The sequence below is a fragment of the Aythya ferina genome (assembly GCF_964211825.1).
Source record: "Aythya ferina genome assembly, chromosome: 1".
NCBI classification, from domain to species: Eukaryota; Metazoa; Chordata; class Aves; order Anseriformes; family Anatidae; genus Aythya; species Aythya ferina.
The window spans coordinates 140,262,854-140,290,089 of NC_140296.1; the positions used below are offsets into that span (position 1 = coordinate 140,262,854).

Genomic DNA, 27,236 nt, shown 5'->3' on the forward strand with positions numbered 1-27,236 from the left:
AACATATGTCCAAAACCTCAGAAGGAAAAACAAAGCCCAGAAACTTATAGAAGTTTCAGGCAAAAAAGAAATTCTGGTGAAACAGATCAAATAAACATTTTCAATTATATATTCTCCTTTCTCCCTGTCCCCTTTCTTTTCTCATGAATATGAGATGTGAGGAAAATGTTATATCTGAAGTTTAATGCTCTACCTCTCTCTCAGTAAACATACGATTGTAATAAAAAACATCTGTCATGCTTCCCTATAAAGAGCACAGCATAGATATAAAAAGATTGATTGTCTGCATCATATTTCATTTTTGTCTCACTAAGATAGGCAAACGGAGGCATCAGAATGCATAACAAGGCTTGAGTTCATGTTGTAACCTGCAGTTTATTTGCTTAAATTCAATTAGAGTCTCATGCATCAAACACAGTTTAGCTCTTGAGAGAGGACAGAACAAAATCTAGCAATCATTTCCAAATATGCTGAACTTTATACACATGATGTCAGCGACTCTTGGATGTCTTTTCTTGTGCTTCACGTTTCTCTCAGGACAGAATCCTTGACTTCCAAACCCAAGTGCCAGCTAGCAGCTAGTGACTGAGAAATGCACAAATTAAGGACTTGGACCTGACTCTACTCCTTCTGAAGCAAAAGCTCCCCATGCCTTCAGTGGGAGAAAGGTCCTCTACATTACTTCACTAGTTGATTACGATCCACAAAGGACTGTGTAGTAATGACTGCCAGATAATTCATAGTATCCCAGGACCCTTGTCTTTCTGGAAGGCTTTTTATCATCACACATTCAGCTTTAATCCCAGCCATAAATTTACATGGGTTGTAATTGATGCATTAGTAACTGGAATGGCTGGATGGCAAGTTTGTAAGTCATAGGTTATGGCAGCTTCAGGCTGAGGAGTTTGGGGGCTCAGATGTGATGATAAACAGCTGGTTTGTTAATCCCAGTCAGTTTACTCAAATAATCTCCTCCACGGATGTAACGATAATTAGGAGCAAGGAATAAAAATCTGATGACCCTTGGCAGCTAGACTAAAAAGCAAATCAGGAAAGAGTATATTTAGAGAAGCAAGCTCCAAATTAAGAGTAACAGAAAACAGAACACCCAGGAGGCATAATGGCACAGCCTCTGACTTGGGGATGCAGGTGCCACAAGGACCACAAGCAAATGATTGTGCCTTTCCTTTTTTCAAGACGTCTGACCTGTCTGCAGTTCAGAGTAGTCTGTCGTATAACATGGACTGAGTGATTCATGACAACTCTTTGAGACACTCATATCCATCACAGCTGCTTGGAGTCTCCACGGAGCCCAGCGCTGTGACTCCAGTCTGACAGACACCTTGTTCTCTTCTGATATATTCTCTCCCCTATCCTCGAGCTCTTCAGAAGAATCATTTCTGGTGCGGAAATGAGACTTTTGGGAATCCTTTGCACTGCTTTGGCTCTGTACCTGGGAAAAAGGCTCTGAGTCAGCCAGGAACAGTCCAGAGGCTTTCCCTGTGGTTCAAAAATATGTTTGCAGCTCTGTTTCTTTGAGGAGAGGGTTACAGACACGCTGGGCTCCTTCTTCCTTTGCAGGTTTAGGTCTTGGAGAGTTCTCTGCTTTGCTTCATTTTGCTGAACCAACCTTCTCTACAAGTAACTCTGTAATTTAATTTTAATCAACAAAGCACAAGTCTTACAATAAAGGAATGAATTAACAAGTTCTTAATGTCCATGGGGAGAGAGGAGGGCTTTTTATAATTTTATTTTATATTCAATTTTCCTGGCAATAAATAAAATAAAACAAAACACCACTACAAATCAGAGTGTTTGCCCAAAGCTAGTTTTTGGATAGCAGAACTTCTGTTCCTAATTTATTTAGAAGTTTACAGAATCTTCCCAGCATGTTTAGACCAAATCAGCCTCACCAGTTTTGAGGCTGTTATGTTACAGATAGATTTACTACTCCTATTTATAGACTTACTACAGCTCTAAAAATATTTTTATGGCACAAAGGATGACACATTTAAACATAATATTTTAGAAACAGACACACCCCAAGGAAACTCCCGATCAGATTGTAGACAATTTGGGGACTAGAAGAATCTCTGTACTTATTCTTATCTGTCCCGGCCTGCATTGTGTTCTAGATGGTACCGTGGTCAGCCTTAATACAAACAGTCTTCTATAGTTTTACCTAAGTACCTAAGCAGTAAATAAATAGTCTTCCCATTTGGGATTTCTTTTTTCTTTTCCATGTTTTTTCAGCAGCACAAAGAATGGAGGAACACAGACTGCTAGCCAGTCTCTTTTGTTTCTCTCTCTTGCTGTGGGTTATTCTGCATTAAGCTCACATTTGTATGATCCTAAACCAGGAACACTTTGCTCGTTTCTCACCATAGGCTTGTGCCTTAAAATCAAGAGAAGAATCAGGCTTGCTTTGTGTATTTCTCTCCTGAAAACTCTATGGTTACAGCAGGGTCCGTTTTCAACAACAGTGGAAATCCCAATATCCAGAGGTTAATCTAAAATCCCCAGGCTTGCTGCAGCCGGCATGTAGCATTTGAATACCTGCCCATCTATTTTCTGTACAGCCTGAATAATGGCTCTCCCCCTGCATGCACAGGTCTATTGTCTACACGCCTTCAGTTGTATAGACGCACACGAAGGAGATGGCCACCAGCTGTGGTGGGGCGAGTGGCTGTGGGGCTGAATTTCGGGTGGGAAGGAGGCTCCCAGCCCCCCGTGGAAGCCACGCGCTCTGGGTAAACCGTTCTGCAGGTCCCCAGCTGGAAAGTATCTTTAGGCTGCTCTATAACAGGAGGAAATTTCTTGGCATATTTTGTCTTTTCCCCAACCAGAAAAACACTTGTGAAATGTCTTCTTCAGCCCCTGCGTTACCATGCTCTGGTTTCCTACCTTCAGTGTTACGAGCTTCATAATTATATCGAAACTTTTTAATAAATGCCCACGCCTCTTGCACACACCCTGGTGAACATGTAAACTGCGTGTTCTAGGTAGGTACAGAAGCTGAATTCATCCTTCCACAAATCTTTCTGTCTTCCATTTATTCTTCTGGTTTCCCTTTTCTCGCCCTCAAGCCCCACTTCCTTCCCAGTTTCCTGTTGATTTTTTTTCTGTTCCCTTTAAATATTTTCTTCCCAAATAAAAATAAGCAACCCACAGTGATCTCCTGCATTTTTTTTCTGTCCTTTGTCAATGGGGTGAGCACTTCTCTGTGTAAATTGCTATTATTTACCTAGGGAGGCTGTGTGTGGTGATTGGTATCAATAGTTTGGAAATGTCAGTTCAGATGTCAGTGCTCCTGTGAGTGCTCATTCACACGAATGACCGAGGTGACCTCTCCATAACCTGATTTCTGAAGGTTTGAAGGTCTGTTGGAAACAGACTTCCTGTTATCAAGATAAGTGGAGGGTATCTATGCACTCATTCCCTGTTTAGGTGCACGAAAGCTGCTTCAATCCTCCCTCCCCACCCCCATAACTTCACTAAAGTTCTTTTTTCTCTTTCCTGCTTCCTGGAGAGCCCTCTGGACCAGAAAAAGTAGCAGGGACAGAGCCATCAGGAGAAGACCCAGTGCTACAAGGGGCTTTTCGAGTTCAGAGCTAGGAAGGAGAAGCTGGCTGAACTGCTTTGCTTTTTCTCCTGGGTTTTTTGAAGCTGGGTTGAGGTGAACTCCCAAACGACTGCGGGCTGAGGCCCCACCTCTCCTGCCTGATCCGCAGGCTCTGGTTACTGTCTCTTACCTGGTTCATTGGAGCCCGCAGTAAGCCTCACGCCTGCGTGCTGCCCACTGCCTTTGTCTCTGAACCAGCCCAGGAGCCTGGTGAAATAACACAGTATGCAGCACTCAGGTCTTATTCTCAGGAAGATTTGCCAAACAGCCCCAGGTCAAGCATGAGCTAGCATTGCTTTAGAAGAGTATCAGCAACCAAACCACTGCAAACAGTAGCCGAGAAATATTTTCCTTTCGCCTTTTTGAGAAAGTGTTTGGGAAAACCGGTGTCTTTGCTGGAGAAGCCATCAGGGGCATGACTCTGGCAGCGATGGCTCTGACTTCACCTGCCTCTGCAAATGAGTCATGGAGTGTTATAAAATGCAAGGACCTGCCAAGTCTCATTTCTTGGAACTAAGTGGAAATTGTAGAAAGCAGATGCTCTTTCACTAGTTTATACTTCTTCCGTGTGTTTTTTTTTGAGGAGGGCTGGCAATCAGAGAAACATTGCAGCATAAAGGACCTGTTGCTATGTTTCAATAACCGTGCCTCAATCCTGCAAATGGCTGTATGGATGGTTCAGACCTTCAGAGACTGGACTTCTTAATTTTGCTCTTTGTAAGGGATCTTGGAGAAACCTGGAAGCAGACCTGGGAACATAACTAAACAGGTTTTTAAGCCTTGCAAGCCAGTTCCACGGTATCAAAAACCAGGAACTGAACCTCAAAAAACTAGGTTAGCTATCTTATATGCTACCTGAAGGGGGGGTCATTCTTTTGTTTGTGTGTTTGATGCAGTCGAAAAATTTGTTTTCCAGCTTCTCTATGGAGTCACAAAAGACAGAAAGTTACTTGAAAGTGAAATCAGTGAAAATTGACATTCTTAAGGACTAGCCTGATCATAGTGGTGCAAATGGCTCATTATAAAAGTCATGAACGTGGCACCAACGTAGTGTCAGGGCTTTGGCTACCTGTCAGCACACCAGGAGTATCTGTGCACGGGACTATTCCCCCCTGCAGAGCGAAAGACACGTGCAAATTGTCAGGGCCGGGAGCGATGCGGTGCCAGATGGAAACAACATAAACAGCTGGGAGATTTCATCCGGGATTTCCATTGAGGACGGGAGACTTTTGTTCGTGTAGCCGACTCGTTCTACAGTCGGTTTAGAGACACCTACATCTTCGGGGATTTTGCTTTGGAGTCTGGGTAGGTTTTGTGCGTGGCTTTTTTTTTTTTTTTTTTTTTTTTCGGTAAATGCTTTAGATCGTTTTAAGCAACTCACCCATCTCATCCCGGGTCCGGGGAGGTGCTCTAAGTAAAGTACACCGGCGTTTTGCAACTGACCAGCAAACCTCGACAGGGCGACGAAGCAGCAGGGGCTCGGCGGGCGGCCGCGCACCGCCACCGCCGGGCTCCGCGCTGCCCTCCGCGGGCCCGCCCCGGCCGGGGGCTGGGACCGGGGCCGGGACCGGGGCCGGGACCGGGGCTGGGGCCGTGGCCGGGGCCGGGGCGGGGCGGCGGGCCGGCAGAGGGAGCTCGGCATCGCTCCGCTCCGCTCCGCTGCGCGGCTGCTCCCGCTGCCCGGCGCCCTCCCCGCGCCGCTCGGGCACTTTGTCCGCGCCTGCCGCCCCTGCCCCCGGCCGGCGGCGGCGGGGAGCACCCCGGATCTCCCCCAGATCCCTCCTGGATCTCCCCCGAATCCCTCCCGGATCCTCCCACCGGCCGCCGCGTCGCCTCGAGCGGGAGGAAGGCGCCCGCGGAAGGTAAGGGTCTGGCGGGGAGGGGATTGCCTTGGCCCCAGTGTCGGCGCCCCCCACCCCTCTTTATTCTGCCCCCTCTCTTTTATTCTGCCTCAACCTTCTTTATTCTGGGCTCGTAACATGGCGAGCGAGGTGCTGGGCGCTTGCCCCAGCCTCCTCCAGGTGCCGCTGGGGCTGCTGCTGCCGCCCGTCCTCCTCAGTGGGAAACTGCCCCCGAGTCCCCCGGGCGAGCTCAGGACAACGCTTTGGGAGCAGGGGATGGAGCCTCGGCCGCAGCCCTTCCCCGCGTACACCTGCGGGGGTCCCCGCGGAGATGCGCACGGGCGCTTTGCCCCGGCGGTGTGCCACCTGCGCGCACCTTTTTCCCCGGGGAGGGTCTCCGGCCGTGCCCCCGAGCTCCGCCACCTCCCTCCTCACCTCCTCCCAGGTGGCCAGCCCGGCTCTCCCCGCCGCTCGCCCATTTTTCCGGAGTCTAAGGTGTTTTTTCCCGAGGTGGCGTGTGTTGGTGGTGGGTGGCGAGGAGCAGCTGTCGGGTGGGATAATCCAGCGGTGTGTGCCCGTGTTGCTTTGGTGCTCTGCCCTGCCGGCTGCCTTCTCGGCTGTTCAGTCCATTCTTGCTCTCTCTGCTAACTTTCCCTGGCATTCTTCCTCCTTCCACTCCTCTCATCGCCATGGTGTGCGCTTCTGTCCACATTGCACTAGTACACTAAGGGTGACCCGGGTGCATGGTGGAAAACAGGTTTGTGGCATTTCAAAAGGTGATATATGGTGCTCCATACCCCCTGCAACCTCTGTAGGGCTGGATTATGTCCATCAACAACAGCAAGGGACTGCAGCCTCCATGAAACCCTAGCCTGAAGCCAGCTAGGAGTAGACAACAGGAGAACGAGTGGAAGAGTTTTTCTTAAGGATATTTTTTTGCAAACCAACTCTCCCACCCCAGAGCTGTGTTTTGTCTTAGCTCATGGCTCTTGCACCCCGCGGGTTATAGACATGCAGCAGTATGACCTTTGGTGGCATCTGTTTGTTTACTTCAAGTGAAGTACTGAAGATAAAAATATTATTGCTCTAGGTTGTGTCTGCTGAAATATTAACCAAATGATGGATCTCGGATTTCTTTGCAGTGCAGACCGTGTTTTAATACAGCTTCTCCTTCCTTTTGTCATAAAATAATATGGTCCTCCACCCTTCCTATTGACCATCTTTCTTCTCTTTTGTGATTGTGAAATGTCTGTATGTCAGCTACAAAAATTGCTTACATGGAAGAACATAAATATGACCATTTTTGTCATTAGCAACTGGAAATACAGAATCAGCACTGTGTGAGCAGTCTTCTTCCCATGGAATACCAGTGGAAATGCTGCAACCAGAGTCCTTTGACAAGAGGCCTCTCCTAGACCAGCCCTAAAATTAGTTCCTCGTTTTCTCCCGGTGGCAGGGACTGTGAAGAGCTTACAGGGTTTCCAAGATGCAAGGGAGACGCAGCATATCGTGGCTCAATTCGCAGTTCACGGCAAGTGTAGTGTTATTAGCATACAGGTGTCTTCAGGTAACAAGATACTGTGCTCAAAGGTCTATGGGAGCAGACCGGGGCTGCTGTTTGCTCTGGCTGGGGGAGGCTGTGGAAATATAACCGGCTTTGGACATACTTGTATTGTCACATACTCACAGTGGCTGTGGTATTGAGTTACACGTTCTTTAAGCTCAGAATAAATGTTTTTGGTTGCATGTAATTTTGAAAGCACACAGAGCATCTCATTAGGTGTAATTGGAGGGAGGTGACAACCCCATAAGGAAGCGAGTAGGTGCCTGGCTATACGCAGCAGTAACACACAGTCCAAGATTGATCTAAAGATACTTCTCTTGTGAAGTGCACAGACTTAAAAAAATGCAAAAGCTTTCCACCTGGTGACAACTAAATTCATGAAATATGATTGATTTTCTTTCTGGTCATATTCTAGTTGTAAATGGCAAATCACTCACGTTAACTGCTGTATTTATTCCCCCTGTGCATGAAAGCTTATTAAAACCTAAACATCTGAAGTTAAATAATTGGTGCCCCGAGGGTCAAAATAGATTGAGTATGTATGAACTTTTCTCTTCAACTATGGTAGTGGCATAACAGAAGACTCGAAGTCCACACAATAAAGGCTGCACTAAGAAAGTGCTAGTTAACTTTGATTTCAGTGTCTAGCACCTCTCTCATACTCCTAATTGCTGTGTCAGCCTGTCTTCTAGAACAGCGAATGACTGGTCGAAGGTGGGAGATTTCCTTAAAGAAGCAGCTTTCAACCATGCCAGATGGAAAAATGGAAGCTTTTGGTCTTTGAACCCTCCAAAATCTGGAGCACAGTAGAACCTCTTCTTTCTTTGCTGCATGGCTGGTAGCCAGAAAGAAAAGACATTTAACATCTCAGAGCTGTGTACCTTATGGTACAGTGTGCACAGCCCAATCCTGTTACCTCCATTCAAAGAGAATTGGAAAGGTGCTTTGCTTGTGTGTGCGTTTTCCACATATGGATAGGATTGATTCTCATATATCCTTTTAAATCAAGATTTCTTCTTGCTTTTTCGTTTAACAGCATCTGGTTCTGTGTCTCCTTTGTCTATAGGCATTCAGGATTTTCATTATTCTAGTCCCGAGCTGGGGTCCCAAAAAGGCTAATCAACACACTGTGACTGGGTGGCTTTGAACTGATTTTGAAGAAGCCTCTGTATTTATTTTGTGGTACAGAGAGCAGTCTGATGTCTGAAATATGGCTTTTGCTGAAGCTAGGGCAATACTTACTGAGCACCTGCTAAAACTGTAAGTCACTAAAAATACTGCTGGTAACTAAACTACCAGTACAGATACAGATATCTGTATATCTGAATATTCAGAAATACTCTCTGAATATTCAGAGTGGGAGAAAAAAAAATGAATAAGAGGCAAATACGTTGATTTCAGAGCTAGTTCTCTAGTTTTTCCAGTATTAAATGCTCTGCATTTGCAGAAACTAGAGTTCCTGCTTCCACTAAGGGTTGTCACAGCTGCCATTTTATCTCAACTCCAGAATTAGACTCTGCTTCATCTGTTTATTTATGCATCCAACACATGATTTTCTCGTAGTTTCGTACATACCTTGATTTAACCCTGACACCTAGAAATTTCAGTTTCCCATCTTGGGTATCAAGTTATATGATAGTTGTCATTTGAATTTTATTTTTGGTGGGAATTTCAGCTGTTACTATGGTCATGGGGGGCTGCTGGATTTCCCGCTGTTATGCATGTACACAAACCTACGTATCCAGTAAAGTTTAATCTCAGTCAGTGAGACTACTTGGATTTGCACAGGTGTTTACTAAACAGAGCTCTCAATTCACTGAAAGAGGAAGATGAGACATGGTGTCTTTTGTAGCATTTGGTACTTTAGTGATTCTGTATCATTTTGCTTGTTCCTATGTGAGCTTACTCACAGGTTTCTTGGAAGGATCATGGGGATGTGGGAAGAAGAAACCTTCACTATTTTGTGATTTATTTTTTTTCCCTCTCAATAGCACGTAATGGACGTTGAGGGGGTAAAAAATTAGTTAAAAATACAAACATTGTTAGAATTAGCTTTTGAAGACCATTTTTCATTTTGAGGTGTATCTACGAGCCCACATTTACTAACACATTGCTTAATTTTATTCACTAATTTAACTTCCAGTAAAGTTTCTCAGTATAAGCCAGCTCAGGGCCTTGAATGCTACTAGTTGAACACATTCAACTCTTTCTTCCCTTCCCTTTCTATGCCACTATCTATGCAATTAAAGTTACTCATGCTGTGACTCTCTGCAGGAATGAGATCTGAAGTGGAAATAGCAAATTACAAATTACTCTGTTTGCATTTATTACCTCTGTCATTTTCTGAATAGACTCTAGCAACCTTATGCATTTTGGATGGACATAGTGAGCAGATGTCTCTAACTTCAAAGGTTTATCAGTAGTAATTTGCGTGGAATTTGTACATCTTGCATAAAGTTATGCATTTCTGTAGCGTTTTCTGTTGTGTAATGTTCTGATGCATAATGGGCATCTTTGTTACTAATGGTGTGACAGGGGATTCCAGTTGCATTTGTTTTTAATGCCAAACTGAGTGAAGCTATTTGACCAGCAAAAGAAATTGCAATGTTCTCTAATAAAACTGTGGGTTGTGAAATGATGAACCTGTTGTTCTGGAATACTGTGAAACCTTTAATATTTCCACAGAACATTTAGGAAATGTATTTTAAGAATGGTATTTGTTGAGTGAGTATAGGTGTTGTGGATATTATAACTCCAAGCTGGCTTCATACAGGTAACTTGTCCTTTTTTTTTTCTTTTTTTTTTTTTTTTTTTTTCTTCATCTTTTCAAGAATGTGTTGATTTGATGCAAGATAGATTTATCTTTTAATAATCCAAAATCCATTTAGAGATTTTATGGATGTTATAGATTACCATTGCAGGTAAGGGCATATCTGACTTTTAAGTGTCCCGTGAGCACAGAGGAGCTGAGTTCAGCTGGCTTAATTGTGAAGCTGCCATGGCTGATTTTGGAGCAGGGAGGTAGAATTTACCATATCGCCTGAGTGTTTCAGACTTCACTTACTGCAGGACAATCATTGTAAGTCTTATTTCTGTAGCTTAGGATTTATTATTATTATTTTTTTTATATCTGGAAAATAAAAGGATGACTCATGGGGATTTGTGTATTACTTTGATTTCTGCTCCGGCATGTAAAAGCATTTTTAAGATTTGACCAAGTAGAAAAGCAGGCACTAGACTTGCTGCTTCTCCCATCAGTACTCCCTTCTCCTCCCCCTCTTCTTCTAGAAATTGGCTCATGTGCAAAAAGAAGCTGAAAGTCAGATGTTAGCAGTACTTTTTCACTCTTCATTAAAACAGGTCCAGAGCCATTAGGAAAGGGAAACGATATGTAACATACCTTCCAAATTAGCTGCTTAAAACTTGATCGAAAAAACAGGAGATATACATGAGATCAGAGAAGTGGGTTTGTTCTTTCATACTTGCAGATGCAAGGTGAGATACAAGATTATCCTGATCTTATCAAAGTTATCACTTTAGGTGGAATTTGGCATTACTGTGTTTTGTTCACTTAATGGTCCTAGTGGTTTGTCTTGCATGTGAAATATGAACCTTGGTAAATGAGCACTTTCTTTCATTATGGAGTGGTTGAGAGGGTTTAACATTAATTCTCTGAATAAATCTGAATGCTTTTCTTGTGAAGATGAAGAACTCTTCTCATAGTTCTGATGTACTTTCTCTTTTTGCAATGCCACTGCTTTTTTTTTTTTCTTTTTGCTTGCTTACACAGTATGTTTTATGTGTCATCTTCTCGATTTCCTTAGTCAATAACCTCTTTGTTTCCAGTGTAAAATATAATTTGCAGTAATTAGTGTTGAGAAAGCATGTTTTTTCCAATACATAAATAATGTAACAGTGTTTCAGGGGGGTAGATATTTGATTGATACAGGCATTAGTAAGAGTTCAGTGCCTTTGAAATTCCCATTGTATGTCATAAACCTGTACATTACAAATATTTTTATTATACCTATCGTGGGAATTTAAGACCTTTGTTCAGAGCATGAGACATTCATGTCCCTTTTTCAGTTCTTCAGTGTCAGTGCATATTACAATAATATGGCAATAGCTGTGCCATGGAATTGAATTACGTTGTGAGAAGTTTGTGATACCAAGTTGTAATAAAATACAGCCTGATGATCTTCCATGCCATTTTAAAAATGGAGAAGTCAACCACATATAGATAGGCCTCTAAAGTAATGTACAGCTTTGCACAACGTGTCTTGAGAAGCATGTGACTGCATTATATTGCCTGCAGTTGGAGATATAAATATACACGTGTGGTTCTCATTTAGAATTTGGTGGCAGGCTGTGTATTTAAATACATATTTTTCTACTTTAATTTCAGTGTCATCTCAGGCTTGTTTTTCCCATTGCTTATTCTCTTCTCCACTTCTATTGTTATTTATTGCTTTACATTCTTTCCCATGCTGTGATAACCTTAGTGTAATGTTTCATCTCTTTTATTTCCTTCTCTTCCTGTATAAGGGATAGAGAACTGTCCAGGCGTTAAGGCAGAGGACCGGGAGGTAGGAGGATCCTGTCTGTTCCTACTTCAGCTGCAAACTTCTTTATAGCTAATTAACTCTGGGCTAACTGATGATTAGCCTCTTAGTGCTGTTCCACTCACAGAGGACAGGACAGAGTGAGGAATCTGGACTTTGTACCTTACCGTCCATTAAGTAAATCACCTATATGATGAATGTCCTACCACTGACGAGAAACAAACACAGCTTCTCTGTTGTAGTCACTGTTTTCCTTCTGTTCCTGCTCCGGTGCTAAAGCAGTGACGCATTTTGAACTTTGCCTTCTGCTTTGGTCCATGTTCTCCCAGCTCAACTCAGCCCTTGAGTTAGCTCTTAAGGTTTTCCATACTTCCGTGCTTGCTCAAACCATGTTTCTCCGCCATCTTCCATAGTGTGGTCCATCCTGCTCTTGAGTCTGGTATAACTTTAATCTCCTGTTTTATTTCTTCATGATTCTTTATTTATCCCATAAGGTTTCCCTACCCTTTTTGTTTTACTTTCACCTTCAGTTGTGTGTAGTGCTTCTTGTCTGCTTTGCATAATGCACTTCCCACCACTGCTTGCAACAAAGCTGTTCCTTTCTCACAAACCATTTCTTTTTTTCCCAATTGTGTCCATTTGTGCCATTAATCTGTATTTCAGTGTCTTCTGAAGTGCATTTCAGATTCATTGATATCAGTGGGATGGTTCATATTTGAAATTGCATGGATTATCAAGTCTTTGTAGGATATGGCTTTAAAAGTAACGTATTCTCTAATGGTTTAATGCTGTATTTTGTCTAGGCAATAATTTTAAGCTCATTTCAAGCTGCTCTAGAGCTCAATACCTGAATAGGAGGTGTTAGTGTGTGTAGGCATTTTGTTTCTGTATGTGAGCGAGGTGTCTAATATACACATGAAAAATCTGTTCAATTGATGTCTTACTGAATATGAATGGAAGACCTAATCAGAAATGCCTTCACTAAGCAGTGGCATTTGTCCATTTCTACTTAGTATTTACAGCGTTTCTGACTTTAATCTAAGAAGTTAAATATTGCTGTGAAAGAAAGAAAATATGTTTGTATGTTTTTTAAACTGTGACTGTGCAGAACACAGCCACAGAGGGCGAGTTGCTTTTGAGGCAGTCTTGATGATGATTGATTGAAGTAGCAGTTTTGGGCAGTTTATCAATGGTTCTATTTTTCAGAGGGAGTTGATCTTCTAGGCTGGGGGTTTGGCAGATGTGATGGTCCTACTGGCCTGTTTAGTCCAGCATTTCATGCTCCGCAGTGGCAAGCAGCTTTGAGCAGCTGGCAGCAGTGAAGCACGTCTTCCCTGGGAAAATGTTTTCTTATTTTTATTGGAGAAGGTGTAATGACAGAGCATGAAGGTTTATGTCCCATCACATTCTTTGGGTATTTTAAGCAGTACTTCTATAACTCCAAAAGTTCTTTGTTCTTTTCATCCATAGAGATGTCTACTCCCCTTTTTAACATCATCTCAAGATCTTAATGTTGGAGACAGCTGTTTTGTCTCTCTGCCTCAGTTTTCCTATTTATAAAACTGAAAAAAAAAAACTGTCTCTCTGGGAGGCTTAATTAGCAAATGTTTACACAGCCTTTTGAAGATGTAAAGCATCGTATAAATGCTAAGTATTATTATTATTACCACCAGCTGCTTCATAGTAATTGCAGTAATAAAAGTGTCAATGCTAGTGGTTGTATTATCCTTGCTCTAGCAGTGGATTGGTTTGCATTATTATTGGGATCCTGAGAGTCCTTCCGCTTCCATTGTACAATGCAGGAAACGAAACGTTCAAAATATTTGACAAGGTAGCCCACCCTGAAGTTAGTGCATAGGGTGCCACTTCACATATTTCCTTTTTCAATCAAGTTTGCATTCTGGAACATATTTTTCATGAAATCTTGCAAGCTTTCCACATGCTCTGACATCATCTGTTCACACTGTGTCTAGTGTTCCGCTCACAGGGGAGCAGGCTGAACAATGTGGACATTGAGGGTGGTTCGTGAAAGTGATGGTGCAGACTCTACTGAGGTACAACATGTGGGAGAGCTGAGGTGGGAGAAGCTGGGCTTCCAACTATGAAATCTTTGTGAAGGACTTATTTAAAAGGAAAAGAAAAGTTAAAGTCCATAACTGGGAAAGAATGAAACGTCTTCTGCAGCATGACAGTGTTTGCACGTCTCAGGGCTGACTCGGGGGTGGTCTATGCTGTGCAGCATCTGAGCTGATTAGAAATGAGCCAGAAGCAGTTGTGTTCATGATGTTTGTGTGTAAAAGAAGAGATCTTTTAGACATGATTGATAACTGGTAGTATAGGGAAAGAGATGCGGTATAAATCACAATTAGCCTTTAGTGGGTTTCTTCTATTTTTTTTTTTTTTTTAGGTTTACTTTTGTAAAACATCCATGACTTAATGCTGAGCTATTTTTATTAATGTTCTTGTGCTTATCTCACATAACCAGCTTGTTAAAAGAGGATATGAACACTTTTTAAGCCTCTGACTTATAAATTGTGAGAAAGAGAAAAGAAGATTGATTCCAACAGGCTTGAAGGTAGATTAATTTTTCTTCTAGCTAGTAAAATGGAAAGGGGAATAATTAAACTGAAGCCATAGTGGGGCACGGTTTTAGCTGGGTGGAAAATTATTAGATATTTCTCTAACATACAATTAAATTGTAAAACTTAAACCTAAAAGAAAACAAATTCAGGGGAATTCTGTTTGGTGAATTGATGGTAGACTCTCCTAGTCCTTTCTGTCTGAAGTAACAAGGATAAGAAAAAAATAGAATAATAACAAAGGAACACTGAGGGGGGATAATTATTTTGCTATCATATCCTGAAGATCTGAGGGGATTACTTGGTCGAGTTATAAGAAGCATCTTGTGCTGCTGGAATGTTGGGTAGGATTGGTAGTGATTGTGCTTTGAAGAAAATGTCTCTGTTCTTTTTACTATAAACATTTGAGATAAGATGGAAAAGTTTGGAAGAACACAACACATTCTGTGAGTTCTTTCAGCGTTCTTAATTGCTGATTTTGAGATTTCCATTTAATATTGTTGTTACTTATTTTGGGTGATTTTTAGTGAACTCCGCTTCACTAAGTTGGGTCACCAAAATGTCTGTAACAAATGATCATTTATTGGTCATACGTTAGTGTCTAATACGGTGCTTATTTAAAGTGCTAGGGATGTTTCCCAGTAGTTTCTGGATCAGTTGTAATTATGAAGACCTGGATGAGTTAACATGTTAAAGAGGTCACGTGAATCTGGATCATGGGCAGCATCACTTCCTAGTGGCTGCCAGAAATGATGCAAAGTAGGAAAATGACTTAGTCCTTTATGATCCTGTGTATGCAAATTTTCAGACAGCTCTGAACACCATTAAAAAGCAAGAAGAAAAGGCACCAGCCTTCTTCTATATTCTGTACATTTAGGGAAATCTTATTTCAGAAACATCCATAAACTGATTACTTCTGGTAACAACTGATAACTCCTTTTACAGAGAAACAGGAGCATAGGGGTAGGCCATGTAACCCTGAGGCCCCAAAGGAGTGCCAGATGTTGGCTGGCAGGTTCACAGAATTTTGGAGCATACTGCTTTAATTGCTCAAAATATTTTCGATGGTGAAGTGGAATTAAATTCAAAGTATTGTATTAAAGTTTTTCTCTCTTTATCGTGTAAGACTGGTGATATTCCACTTTGAAGAGAAGTCTGTGTTTTTCTGAGGGCTGCAGGGAAGAGCAACTATTTTATGCCCCCTGCATACAGTAGTATAGCAATTTGATAGGAATTTCTTTTTCTGTTATCCTAGACTGTAACATGTAGTAGTATAATAGCTATCTTTTGAAGTATAGAAAATCTGCCTAAGGGGCCATCATTTTAAAGTCTAATATGAAATTCTGTTTTAATAAGGTTCAGTCCTTGCACATTTTAAATGCAAGGAAATGTGTATGTTGAAACCTCACTAATTCTTCATTTGCACAAAGTATTTGGCTCATTCCCTAACTGTCAAGGAATTAATGGTGTGCTTCAGTGAGATCTTGCATTGCTAGAATGTGGTTGTAAGAGATTCTACACTGCATTTGATGGTGCTTTATGAATTATCTTAATAAATAAAATGAAATTGTCATTGTCAAAGCATATGAGCAAAGCAATCCAACTCTGATGGTTTGTGTACTCACTCACTCACAAAATTAAATGATTTCCAGTGGACTTGCAGGCCGTCCATACAAAATGGGGAGCTTTTCTGTGTTATATTGTGCTTGTGACCAGTCAAACAATGGTGTAGCTGACATGCAGTCACTGTACTGCTGAGATGACAGCACCTCTCTTCTGTAATTCCTCTGTTGGCCTTGTACTTGGAAATGAAGCAAAAAGGTAACACACACATTGGCGCATGTAATGAATTCAGATCCCTTCTTGAACCAGGACAGCATGACCTCTCACAATTATTGTATGGTAACAGGCTTTGAATGAAGTTGTTCACAGGAATGCCTACAGCAGAGATATCATGACAGTGTAGGCGTACCCAAGGGGATTTTAATTGTACTTCTCCAGTGCAGGAAAGGGGCTACAGCTGCATGGGATACTTTTGTCTCCATGCCTCTTGGCTGAGGACAGAGATTCTTGCTGCCACAGCTAAACCCTGTCTGGTACCTGAACCTGGGTGTGGTGTCTGCACCATAGACATGCCCGCTGTGTGCTTTTCTGCAATCCTGCACCTGGTAATGCAGATTGTGTAGAAGATAGTACACACTGCTTATATTTCAGGCAGATGGAGTCAGTGGGATAAAATTACAATTTCAGAATATCTACCTAGTTCTGTTGTGTTAGCTTTTTCAGATCGTAGCAAGTGACTGGAGGCTTGTTGTACTAGGCACTCGATTTCAAGAGAATTTTATTATTTAAACATAATGTCTATTTTTAAGTCATATAATCTATAAAACCTGTTTAAGGCCACAAGGGATCATTACATCATTTAGTTTGACCTCCAGAGTATATGAAAGAGGAAAGTTTCTGCCCTTCTATTTCTGGTAGGAAAATATAAAACAAGATTTCCTGTCCTTCCTTTTTGTCCATGATAGACACAATAATGTAAGCTGCCTGCCTCTGGCAAATATTGGTATTTTTCTCTAAGTACATTAGTGAATTTCTAGCAGTTCTGTGTTTGAATTGTGTGAATGCCAGAATGCGGTGCTACCCCCTAGATACTGTTGTTTGTATTTTTATATTTTTGGCACATAGGAGGTGCAGTACAGATTTCCACTCCTGCATATAGACCTTTCAGTCAAAACCTCATAGGCTAAAAGCAGATGATCTTGGAGCCTGTCCTTCTTTCTATCCATGCTTGACTGTATAAGTTGTATAAGCTCAGATCACTCTCTGAACCGCTATATACTTATGTGCATAATCATATACTTATGTGCATAATCATTTTTGGCTCACATAACTGGCTAAGACATTTGGCTGGAAAACATTTTCTAAGGGTTACAGGCTATATTGCCCTGTGGGAAATATCTGTGGAAGTGCTGGAAATAAACAGGAACCTCACCACCTTAGCAGATTTGACAATCTGGACCTTTCTACCTCCTAGACCATAGAGATGGTGTCGTACCGTGACTCAGATGTCCAGATGGGTGCTGTCCTCATATTCTCAATAATGGCAGCAATAACATTTTTTCTCCATAGTCATATTTTCTTTATGACTGATATTGAAAAAAAATCGCAGATGTTACTTCGGGCAGTTTAGTAAATTGAATGCACGATGACTGTGGGAATGTGTCACAACTGATGCAAGTCCAGCTTGGTCTTAAAACCTCCTTCACAGAGTTTTACTGCAATGATTTCTCTAAGATGTAAAAAGTGAATAGTAATTTTAGATATGACCTTGCTCTTTACACGCTCACAGCTTGTCTGCCCTGCATGGGACTCCGGCTTCTAGTAATGAGGAAATGTTCTGAGGCGGTGCTGTTGCCATGATGACTTACAGAAATAATGTCGACTTCCAGATATTCCCGTTTTTTCCCTGTGGTAGCTGTATGTCTTCAGGAATGAAATGACCTTAAAATGATGCAGATCTCAAGCTTGGGGTTGTTTTTGTGGTAGAGAAATGGTTTTTCATTGGTGTTGGGATGGTGGTGCTGTACTGATTATAAACCATGTGTGATTAACATTCTTGGTCTAAATTTGCAGTCTTCACTCTGGACACATTACCCCTCTAGAGCTTAGAGAAATGCAGTGAATCTTTGCTTAGGAAGGACAAAAAAAATGCAGGGTGTTTACCCTCTCTTGCTTTTTCTCATTTATGCCTTTAAGACTGTTTGTATATAAATGCTTCACAGATAGTTTTTCAGTTTCTTTCCCATTTTACAACAGCTGCATGTATATGTTTTTTTTCATCTAGAGCTAGTGTCTTTTCTAGGAAAACACATCTGGTTGTGTAGATATGTCTTCAGCAGTTAATAATTTCCAGAAAACAATACAATTCATGTACTGCGAATCTGATAAAGTGTAGGGTCTGGTGTACAGTAGTATTGAAATGTTTGTAGCTTGGCAAAAAGTCTTCTCCCCCTCATTCTTTGGATGTATTGAGCAGAAATCTTTTGTTTCAAAACTTACCAAGAGTTTCCTAAGACCTACCTTGACCAATTTCAATGCATTCTTCAGTCCTGTTGGAAAAGTTAAAGCTTGGTGGTGGTGTTCACAAAGGAGTTGCCCTCAAATGAGGGGGAAGAGGGGTAATTCAGAATGAAAATTCTGATCTGTAAGTATTTGTTCCAGTGATAGTAATGGTGTAACTAGTCTTTATGCCTGCTATTAAATGCTTGTGAGATTAAGGTCTAAAATCTCAAATAGGAAAAAAAACACCAAAAGCAATACAAAACCAAGAACAAAACCCAAGAAAAATCTAAATTATTTTATAAATAGAATCTTGTGTAATATGTAAATATGTAATATGTAAATAATATGTGAACAATGTAAAAGAATTTGTCTTTTTTTTTTTTTTGTCTGTCTTTTCATTCTAGTGTGAGTAGTGACTTTTGTTTGAAGTGTGTGCTATTTTAAATGAGCACTATTTTTCACAAGAGTTGTGCTGGGCAACATCTTAACTCCAGATGCAAAAGGAAATAAACCAAGAAAAACTCTGTTTATCAGATTAGAGTTTGAGAGAAGATCTAAAACTACATAATGGTCTCCCTTGTTTCTCCTTAATATTTCTTCATGTTTTTCTGCAGTCCTCGGGTACTATTTTATTTTGTTGGTAAGTCACTGAGGTATAAACTACAACGAAGTCTTAAAGCGCTTTCCATCTTCAAACCATATAGTGAAGGGAGGCTGAAAGTTCTGTAATGTTTCATATAGGTTGATTCTGACTTTATTCTGTTCAGATGTAGATTTCAGAGATTGATGTAGGTGTTAATTGAAAAATAGCATATTCCATGTACTTCCTATACCCTGGTGAAATAATGCGAAAATTAACCTCTCTGTTTTGAGGCTGCTCATTTTATAAAAAACTGAGATTGTTTGTGTGTAAGGTTGGCAAAGTGAAATTTATGAAGCTAATTAATGAGGTGTGGCAGGTTATTCTCAATGTTACTATGCAGTATTGCCACAAACCTATTCTATTCTATTCTATTCTATTCTATTCTATTCTATTCTATTCTATTCTATTCTATTCTATTCTATTCTATTCTATTCTATTCTATTCTATTCTATTCTATTCTATTCTATTCTATTCTATTCTCTGTAAACTTCTCTAACCTCTTTTCCATTGCAGTCTGTCACAATTTCCAGTTGCTTGAGAAACCAAATAATCATCTGTCATGATTTCAGTATTGGCACCGTAGATGTAGGTGTGTGGTGAGTGAAGTAAGGAGTAAGAAAACAGAGCTGTTGACTGGGGAATGAGCAGTGTACATGACTGAGACTTAGGAGAACCCTCAAGGTCTTGTATCAAGAAGCCCTTGAATTTGCTTTCAATCAATTCTTTCCTAGACTTACCTGTTTAAAGGCTAGCAGCTAAATGGGAAGTACATCACTGAGGAATTTTCGTGTTGTTTTTTTTTTTTTTTTTTTTTTTTTTTTTTTTTTTTTTTATGGCATCTACTTTATGGTTGGAGCAGAAGATTTATATATCTATCTTTCTCTATCTATCTATCTATCTATCTATCTATCTATCTATCTATCTATCTATTACAGTATGCAGAGGTTTTGGACTGGCTGAAGCCCCTATTGTTAGCTACCAGACAATGAAAAAGGCAATGACTGTCCCACTGGCCTAGCAAATCACATTTCCCAGCCATGATATCAGGTGGGGCTGTGATGGCAGTAGCAAACAGAGGTCTGGTGTGAGGAATGTCAGTACTGCCACTCAGGAAACTAGAGCTGGTGGTTTCTGTCCCTCTTCTGCAAAGCACCGGGATTCTTCTGTCATATTTAGTTCAGTATGCTAAGTTTTGTGAAAACAATGAACTGGCAGACCTCCAGTAGCATGATTTTTATCTTGAATTAACAATAACTTGGCTTTCTTCACAAAGGCAAGTACTTATGTTTAAAACTAAAATTGCTTTCTCTTCTTGGGGATTCTAACATGTTTGCTAACATGTGAAATATACCTCCTTCCCACCCCCAATAATCTTACTGCTATCAGGCTCTTTGATCTGCCATGGATTTTAATGAGTCACTTAAAAACAGATATCTATTTTGGCAATTTGATTGTGATCCTGTCTCCGAAGTCAGCTACCATTTTGAGAATGACATCTGAGTCTGCCTGTGTTTCTGCATGACTGGAAACTGTCACTACTCATTTAAACTTATTAGTGTTGGAAATGGATATGGTGGTTCATCTAACACAGATGAAACTCTAGGCACTAGCATTCAAATTCAAATGTTGCTCCCACGTGTAAATGAAGATGGGACTGTATTCATGAGAGCTTGGACAACTGGGGGTGAAAGCTGCACTGCAGCTCAAGGGGGTGTTGGATACTTTGCCTACAGGTCACTAGAAGAAGGTTGTAGCATTTTGGGCAATTCAAGAAAATTCTGTGTTTGATTATAAAAGTTTAATACAGTAATTCAGTGCTTCAGCTGAAGATTACACCATGGAAGATATTAAATCGTGCTCTAAGGAGGAGTCTTAAGTTGTGAACACTCATTCTGAGGGGGGAAAATGAGCATTTGAGAAATGAGATTTTTGAGAGGGCATAAGTAACTTTCTGACTAAAAGTTGAACCTCTGCTATGATTCTTGATAGTCCATGCATGCAATGAAGGCATGCAAAATGTTTTTCTTCTTTAAATACAAACCTGGAGAATGATTGCCACAACCCTCCATCTATCTTTAGACGATCTGAAGTGCTTGGGATGTACAAACATTGCTGGCACACAATTGCTTTTCTTATCTAAACAGGCTGAGAGCCAAAAGAGCAGAAAGAGACAAAAGGAGAACCTGGATGTCTGGGGCTGTAACTAGTGGCATAGCACTGCCACTGCTCTTCTCACAAGGCTGTACCATGCAAAACCATGTTTTAATTTATTCATTATTCTTCCAGTTTTTTATGTCTAAATACATTCCCTGAGCAGAGATTGTTTTGGTCTATTTAGGCACTCCTGTGGCTAAATACAAGCCCAGAGCTTGCTTGTACGAGGAGCATTTTGGCTGACAGTACTTTCACCATTTGAGACTAGTGATGTGCTAAAATGAACAACTTATGTTCCTGAAACTGTAGAAGTGACCTGGCAAAATGTGATTTTATATAGATATTTCCTTTCTTTCTTTTTCTCTTCTTTCCTCTCATTTAGCTGTAGATGAGTCTTAATACTGACAATGCCACGTGGTTACAACACTGTTTAACATCTCTGCAACCTGCAAAGAACATACACTCTGAAATGTTTACCAGTCAGTAAATAGAACTTAAATTATAAGAATAACCAAATCCTGGTTTAACCTTTTCCTTTTCCCATAAGTAGAGTTCAAACTGCAGCAGAAATACACCAATCTTGTCTGAAACTGATGGCTAATAGAGAATGCAAAGGTGACTGTCAAGTTGATGGTGACAGGACAAACTAAATGCTCCTAATGGATTTATTTAAGACTGCCTCTCAACAACACATTTATTTCTCTGTAATAGATGACTTGTGGCTGTCTGTTAAACTATCAGGCTTTCTAAAGTAAGCTTACAGTTCTGCTAACCTCTGATGCATCGAGTTGGAGACTTTCCTCTCTTGACAGATAATACTATTGGGAGGAAAAGGAAGTTTTGCAACCCTTAAATTTCCTGAAGAAAAGAAAAAAGAAAAAGCTGTTAAGATTCCTTTAAAATAAATTAAAAACAAGACCAAAAAACTCAGTGACTCACAGCTTACAGGAACATCAGCTTTTTTTTCTCTGTGATGATAACTAGATAGATTTTTTTTCCCCGTTTATTCCAAAGGAAGGCAAACTTTGTCAGCGCTTTTTTTCTTTCTTAATTTTATTTATTTTATTTTTTTTTACAGCTGCTACACTTCAGTATCACAACTGTATTTAAAAGAATAGTATGAATTTTCATCCATTGGTAACATGAGGATGCTTTGGAACAATTACTAAAATCAGCACTAAAGGTTTGAACATTAAATAAACGGAAATGTTGAGTCAGTTGAAAAATATATGAGGAATTTCCAAAAGGCACAGTATAAATAACGGAGGTAGACATTCACAGAAATGCTTATAAAGTATAAAGAAAGACATTTTTATGTAGCAAGCAGTCTGCAACTCACTGGTTGGGATAAGAGTCAAAACAAAATTTGTTTCTGTAACACGGTAGCGAGGCTTTGGCTCAGATAAAAACTGCAATATTCCCTTATTAAAGCAGTAATGCTAACTAGAGAATGTGGGATCTCTTCCAAGTAAAGTCACGTTTCCTGTGTGAATTAGTGACTTGATCTTAAAGAAGGATCTTGCCTGATCTGCCCTTGAGGTTGTGTGGCATTGCGCATTACACATTTTTTAAACTCTTCTGAGTTTAAAACTCTAAGACTGTGCTTTTATCTATTAGACATGTGCTACGCGTAAAACTTTTAGTTCACAAGGACCATCTTGTTCTCCCTGATGACTTTTTGGACAACTTTTGGGATTTTCAGTTTTTGAATATCTGTTGCACATAGTGCTTGCTTTTGACCTTCAGGGAAACAAGAGTGTGTTTTTGATCTTAAGCATAGTAAATTTTTTGTTTTGCTTTGTTTTTCAGGCATTTGAAATAATGATGCAGTTATTAGATAGGTAACAGTAGTTATCTTGTCCATTTTGTGCTCACAATTGCAGTAGTACAGAGCATCAGAAACCCTGATTTGTCCTGGAACCTGAAAAGAAAGTTGCTATGGTAACTGGGCACTATACATCCCATTTGGGACTTGAGTTAGGTATGCCTATTTCATTTAATTTTCTCCTCCTCATGAAATGCGTTAAGTCTCCCAACTCCAATAAAAAGTCATGTTGGGTATGTTAAGTATCTCCTCACTCTGTCTGCCCGCCTCATGTGTCTTCGTCCTCTCTCCATGCCGTGACCAGGGCCGCTGCTCTGGCACTTTCCAGGTGCAGCAGACGGACATCAGCTGGTGTCCTGTGCCCAGCTGGGCCAACACTTCCTTCTGCAGCACCTCAGGGTTGGGGGCTCCTGCTGGAGTTGGTGCCTTGGAGGCTGGACCTTGTCCAGGGTGCCTCTGAAGTGTTCTTCATTGCCCCTTTCCTGTGCTGAGATCTGTTGAAAGGGAATGTCTGTGTACTTAAAGGAAAGGAGGAACCTTGGGGGGGTTGGAGTGTTAGAAACTGTTGTGTAAATGCTTTGTTGTTAGCTAGTAAGAATAGTTCCCTCCTCTTTCATTGTTATGCTCTTTTGCAAAGTTTTAATCAAAAGAGGCTTCTCTTTTAAGATGCAGGCACCTCCCACACGCAGGAATGTGACGGCTGCTCTCTTTCTTCTCCTGTGTAAGATGTTCTGTCTTACTTCGGGTGGTGTTTTCACATTCACTCTGCGGTAGGGCTGTGGGCCAACCACGTCTGTGCCCCAAGCACTCAACAGAGCAGAGCAGAGGCCAGATCGCAGATGATGGGCTGGGTGCCTCTCTGAGCAGCTTGCAGCTGTATTGAATTACTCTGGAGCCTTTTTTTTTTTTTTTTAAAAAAAAAAAAGAGATTCTGGCTAAGGGGTTTACCACCATATGTGAGCTGTTTGTAGAGGGGCTCTCACATAGTAGAGAGTTTGGGTGAGAGAAGAGGGTTTGGGAGGGACAGCAATCTCAGTTGTTGATTGTAGGTGTACTTTGTGTGCAAACATGCCAGCCTAACTAGTAAGGCCAAAAATTACTTGTAAGACTCTTTCTTAACATAGTCAGATCCTGTTAACTTGTTAAGTTCAACTTCTTCAGGATATATAATTATTTTTGTTTGTTGGGATATCTGTAAATATTAATCCAGTTCCAACTGATAGCTTCCTATTACCTACTTCTCATCATCAGTTTGTTTGCAGCATTGAGTGATGGCTGTGGTGCCTTTGGGGTAAAAAATAAAGAGCAGATGGAGCTTTCTTGAGCACAGACTTCCTTTTGGTCCCGCTTCTGGTGGGATTTCTGTAACTTTTTGATAAGTAAGAAGTTACTTTCCCAAGTCAGGGAGAAGAAAACTCTGTATCTTCCATATGCCAGGATATCTTGAGGTGATTCATCATCATCTTTTTTTTTTTTTTTCCTTTTTATTTTTTTTTTGGTCACAGATAATCACAGAAGCACAGAGGGAGATCTGTTTCTCAGCTAACGCTGCTAGTTCTTCTTTGCCCTTGGAGAATATTCTCCTACAGATTTGGGGGGTTATTTTTGTTTTGTTGTGGTTTTTTGTTTGAGCCAGTTTTAGTAAACAAGTTGAAGTTGCTCAAGGCTAGAGATACAAAGAAGTTCAGGGTGGTGACCTGAGGACTTGTGCTGAGACATGTTTCCAAACCAACTCTACTGCCAACATAGAAGCTATAGATAACTTGTTCTCTGTAAGCCTCTGTGAATACAGTTTCAAAATACAGTGCTAGTACTTACCTCCAGGTAGGGCAAATAGCTAGGATGAAGGGGTTATTGTGCATGTCCACAGTTCTTTTTTCCTTACTATTATGATCTTTCATGGTTGAATGTGGAGTAATATTTTGCATGGTTATAACTGGAAATCTGCTACTGATGCTTTGCATCTCAGTCCTGACTTGAATGCAAATAACCATTCAGTTAGGTAGAACAGGTATAGTTTATATCCCAGGGACACTGATTGAGAGTAACTATGTAAAGCTGAAGATATTTCCCTTCCTTCATGCAAATTTAGCTGAAAATATTTGCCCATAGCCTGCTCCTTCTTTTCTAGTCTTGCATAATGTGGAACATAATGGGTATTGTAAGAGCTTTCAAAGGGGAAAAGTATGATTTGCAGACTTTTTTTTTTTTTTTCCCCTCCTGCTTTTAGGCACAAAATAAACGGAGAGCTCCATCATCTGCCGCTGTATCCCAGTGATTGCACTGGGAAGTACTCACCCATGTCACGTGGCTCAGGCTCAGAGAAGTTCTCTGGGCTATGCAGGTTGTGGCAGAAGAATGGGGTTTTCATTCCTGGTTTTGCAAGGAAATTCATAGTGAAAATAATACTGAAAACTATGCAGTCACAAAAGATTTGCAGATTTCTGAAAAATGATATGCCAAGTTAAAAGTTAAATTTTAGGAACTGTATAAACATTAATACATGCAGAAACTTTTATTTTCTTGCCTGGCTGGAGAACTGTCATTTTTCACAATGTAAAGAAGAATCCACGTGTAGCCTGAGTAACACACAATCATGTCGTACTGGAACTTTCAAATAGGACTTTTAGGTTTTATGGGCTCTTCATTGTATCAGCATTGTTTGGCTGTAGTGCAAACAAATTGTAAGTACCTAGAAAAGTAGACTGAAAAATGTGCCACACTTTTAATGCTGGGAATTGTTATGTCTCTGAGTAAGTCTTGTATGGAAAACATTTTTACTTCCCTCAGGAAAACAGGTGATTAAACATAATATTCTCATTTTCCTGTTCTTGCAGTATTTTTGCAGCAAGGTAATCATTTTTTATATATATATATATATATATATATATATAAACTCACACATGCCTACATTATGTGGTTCTGAAAGCAGTCTTTATTTCTGGTAGTTTCACATAAACCAGTTGAATTTTGGGGATGAAAATTTACCATGGTACTGCTATTCACTGTAGAAGGGAGAATGTACATGTTTAAATTCCTAGCAGCATGTAGACAATGCTGTGATCAGAACTCTTTCTTGGTATCTTCAGGTATCTTTCTTGATATCCCAGCATTTCTGGTATCTGTATAAATAATGAATGGTTAAAGAGTGAGCCAAGTGACTTAAACTCCTATTCCTGTAAATACAGCATCTTCCTGCCCACCTTTCCTGCGAGGATTTGTTCTGATATTCTTTGCCTGTAGAGTATATTAGTTACTACTTTCACGATGGTAAATTGGTGGAACCCATGAAGCCACTGGTCCACTATCACAGCTAAGGAAATATATGACTGGTTAATAATTGAATAATATACAATAAAACTTAAAGCTATCATAGACAAGTACTTATGTGTTTTTAATCTGTAGGTGGAATGTGTCATCCCTCAGCAGAATAGCTACATTTGTCTCAAATAGAAGAAGTTATATGTGCAGACAGAGCATTTTATCTTTATTCTGCTGCTGTAGTTGAAGTCATCCTGCATCTACATTAATTTCCTATTATGAAAGGTTTAGAATTAAGAAATACTGGCCTGAGTGTCATTTTTCTGAAATAACTTAATGAATTGGCATGTAGCCTTGTCATCTCATGGTTGGTTAAGGTCCTGAGGCAATATTTAGTGTAATAGAATAAGTGGTGCTCCAGTTAACACAATCATCTCTTACGCAGAAAGATGCATTTATGCCTTTCAATACAACAAATCTTTTCACTGTATGTTTGGCTATTATTCTGTTAATTCTTTGTAGCGAATTGGAGACTGCCACATCTTTGTTTTCTTTTGGGTGGGGAAAGAGCTTTGCATGTTCTCTCTGAAAAGCCCAGAATTTGAACCCAGAAAGCTTACATGAGGATTATCTTTTTAAGGACTTGAGGATCCCCATAGACTTGCCTAAGCCCTTTAATCAAAGATTGAATTTTCAGCAGAATATATTAGTTATGTTTGTCTGAGTCCTAGAGGGCCAGTAAATCAAATTAATCTTAATTAAATTTAAGCTTGTGATGGAATATAATATTGTAAAGGTTAAAGTTTGAAAGAATCACTACACAAGCAGACCATTACTTTTTCCAGTGAAAATGTAGACAAATTTTAAATTCACATTTCTGTAAATACATTTTAACAGAATCATTTTTAGATCAGTGTTAGACTTTCAGTAATGTACTGAGTACTGTGCTTTTGTCTTCATGGGAAAAGTATTTTTCAGATCAGTAGTCTGAAAGCTCATTTAATAAGCTTATCTTGTCATACTAATGTAAATTGTTTAGATTGAATTAGCAACTTTAGTACTAATGTTAATATTAAAAACAAAATTACTATAGTGGATGTTTCCATATGCTAAAAATTTC

At 40.3% G+C, this 27,236-nt stretch overlaps 1 protein-coding gene and 1 long non-coding RNA gene across 8 annotated transcripts in view; one reads left to right on the forward strand and one right to left on the reverse strand.

Annotated features, from left to right (window-relative positions):
- Positions 1–355: 355 nt before the first annotated feature.
- Positions 356–5,157, reverse strand: LOC311439529. 2 transcript variants are annotated; one of them, XR_014694796.1, is made up of 3 exons: positions 5,004–5,132; positions 3,753–3,829; positions 356–1,647 (listed from the first exon to the last, which is right to left on the reverse strand). It is a non-coding gene; the product is annotated as an uncharacterized lncRNA (long non-coding RNA). The 2 variants fall into 2 exon arrangements; XR_014694795.1 differs by lacking the exon at positions 3,753–3,829 and having other exon boundaries at positions 5,004–5,157.
- The window catches only part of EPS8 (EGFR pathway substrate 8, signaling adaptor), a 132,760-nt gene continuing 110,167 nt past the window's right edge, over positions 4,644–27,236 (forward strand). For 3 of the 6 annotated variants that reach the window (XR_014694754.1, XM_084525290.1, XM_084525289.1), the window contains exon 1: positions 5,316–5,484. The gene's annotated coding sequence lies outside the window, so the exon portion shown is untranslated. Of the gene's footprint in view, positions 4,928–5,315; positions 5,485–24,098; positions 24,304–27,236 lie in introns of those variants that run through there. The other 3 variants (XM_084525293.1, XM_084525295.1, XM_084525292.1) reach the window with 3 other exon arrangements.